The following is a 2,876-nucleotide window of genomic DNA, read 5'->3' on the forward strand; positions in this document are numbered from 1 at the left end:
TCCAGCTGCTGCAGGCCTAGCTGCTTCCGTCCCAGCTGTGGCTCCAGCTGCTGCAGGCCCAGCTGCTGCATCTCTAGCTGCTGCCGCCCCAGCTGCTTCATCTCCAGCTGCTGCAGGCCCAGCTGTGGCTCCAGCTGCTGCAGGCCCAGCTGTGGCTCCAGTTGCTGCAGCCCCAGCTGCTGCATCTCCAGCTGCTGCCGCCCCTCCTGCTGTCAGATCTCCTGCTGCAGACCCAGCTGCTGTGTGTCCAGCTGCTGCCGCCCAGCCTGCCCCAGTGCTTCTTGCTGCTGAGCGTCCTGCCCTGCACCGTGTTCATCACTCAATCCTGACACAGTCCAACCTGAGCCAGCTGTGTGACACCATGAGTAAACTCAATTCCTACCTACCTTACACTCAGTACGGCCTCAAGCCTCCTGCCTTCCCCACAGTCCTCTTTCCCAAATGAAACAAAATTGATTTTTTAAAAAAATTTCAACCAACACGCCATCCCAATTGATGTCTTTTCTCCCTGCCCCATTTTCTCACATGGAGACATTCCTACATGTTAAATAAATCTCACTGCCCAGGCAAACAAGTATAAGAGTCTTGTGTCTCACTACTTTCCTGTTGATGTGCCACATCTGTCATCTCTCGCTGTTGATTTCAGTTGTTTTCCTGCAGTGAGAGTAGATACAGCTGGAGAGGTCAGGCTTCCACTCTGTCCCTTGACTCCCTGTTCTAGGAGGGAAGTTGGTTCCTCCCAGCTGAGACCTGGGATTCCATGCTGGGTTCTGCTTGAAGAGAAGCGAGCTGGGGCAGACCAACCCGGCAGCCTGGAGGAGACCCAGATCCAAGGCTCTGCTGGTGGAGGGAGCGGGTGGGTAAACACCCCATGGGTCAACTGGAGTGAGATGTGTGGGGCCGCCTGTAGAGACTCTCTCGGGATGGAACCCAGCTGCCCCCAGCAGTAATCTTCTCATTAAGTCTCCCTGCACTCCTTTCCTCCTTTTCAGGTTCCTCTCAGCTCTAAGACCATACTCAGAATAAGCTGCTTTCAAGTCTTACCTTTTGGCTCTGCTTCTGGGGCACCCTTCCAGATGTCAGTCCAACATAGACTGATGTGTCTCAGTGAGCTCTTGAATTTACTATACTGGGATGCAAGATCCTTTGACTGACTGTATCTTCTTCCACGTGTCACACGTTGCATTGACAGCAATATCTTCCACGTATTTCCATATCACTCTAGGCACAGGCCTGACTATGTTGTTGGCCCCTTGCTTCCAGGGGAGCTGTATGAAGGGCAGACCCTCCAGGCTGTGGGCTGTAGTTGGGATTCACTGAGCACACAGCCTGAACTGGGACTGGGCAGAGTGTGGGTGAGGACAGTTCTTGGGAGAAGTTGGGGAGAAACTGAGGGAAGCAAGAAAGGTGAGAGAAGAAGCTGAGCCCAGGTGGGGCTTCAGGTGACTTGTAGCCTCCTGAGGCCACAGAGCAGGGTGTGAATGGTGCCACAGGCCTCCCTCTCTTAGAGGGAAGGTGGATGGCCATGGTGACCTGCATCAGCGCAACTGGCTGACGACACTGCTGGTGGCGTGAGAGGGCAGGGACGTCTGGGTGTGGGGGCTCCCACAGGTTGAGGGCAACTACTTGGAGAACATAGTGTGTGAAGAGTGTGTCCCTAGGCATCTGCACTCACTCTAGGGTGGGCAAGAGGGCATTTATGGCTAAAGGGATTTAGGTGAGATATCATACAGCCACCCAGCATGTCTCAAGTCCTCGTATTTCTCAAGAGCCAATGATTACCACATTGTCCCAATTTCTAGATAAATTTACTAGAGGAGTGTTGTCCCCATGACAAGGCGGGACAAAAGCAAAATAACAATGGGAATCACCTTTAATGAAAGCATTTTATATAGAGGAAGAAAGTATAAGTAAATTAAAATTACATCCTTCATAGCTGTCATTCTTCACAGAAGTAGAACAACAACAACAAACAAACATCAAATTATTTGAATAGTAGAACAGGTCTGAGGAAAAAGAAAAATTATGGGAACAGCACATTCTTTGACTTCAAGTTATACTGCAAAGCAATAGGAATCAAAACAGTATAGTATAGTACTGGAACCATACACAAATCAAGGGAACAGTACCCAGAATCAAAAATAAACAACACATATGGACAACTAACTTATGACAAAGTACCCAAGGGCATAAAATATGAAAGGAAAGCCTCTTCAATAAATGGTGCTGGGAAAATTGCAAAGTCACATGCAAAAGGAAAACTTTTAGTTATGAATGAGGAATAAAAGTGATGTTGTATCTCACAGAGTCTAGGAAACCATTGTAGATATATAATACAAACATGTAAAAGAGCACAGTAACACCTAAGAAATGGAAAGATTGATAAGGACTATGTCGATACATTCCCTGCCAGACTTAGGATGTAGACCAGTGATCCAAAGTTTGAAATATCCAAGGAAACCAATTCCAGTGGTGGAAAGGAAGCAGATCACACTCACAGAGAACTACCCCATTTCTCATTCATTACTCAAGAATGGCGCCAAATAAGGTCTTTTCATCTTGTCCTACCCTGATGGGATTTTTTCCCCATTGATCATTGCAACAAATGAACAATCAGAAATATGGCAGTCCTAATCCCATGGTGGTGGGAGACACAGGCGGGGAGTAGCGTGAGCTCTGTGCAGGAAGAGGCCGGTCCAGAGGATGCCTGCAGGTGTGAATCAGGGGAAGAGCAGATCCATGGAATTTCTGCCATTTGGAAAAGACATTTTTGTTTCCAACCAATTTAAACATTAAAAGATAAACATGAGTGTGGGCTCAGATAATGAGATAAGTGCTAGGTAAACACAACAAGGAAAAGGCGCCTGCAACACATC

The sequence above is a fragment of the Condylura cristata genome, unplaced genomic scaffold (genome assembly GCF_000260355.1).
Source record: "Condylura cristata isolate star-nosed mole 26May11 unplaced genomic scaffold, ConCri1.0 scaffold00017, whole genome shotgun sequence".
NCBI lineage: Eukaryota > Metazoa > Chordata > Mammalia > Eulipotyphla > Talpidae > Condylura > Condylura cristata.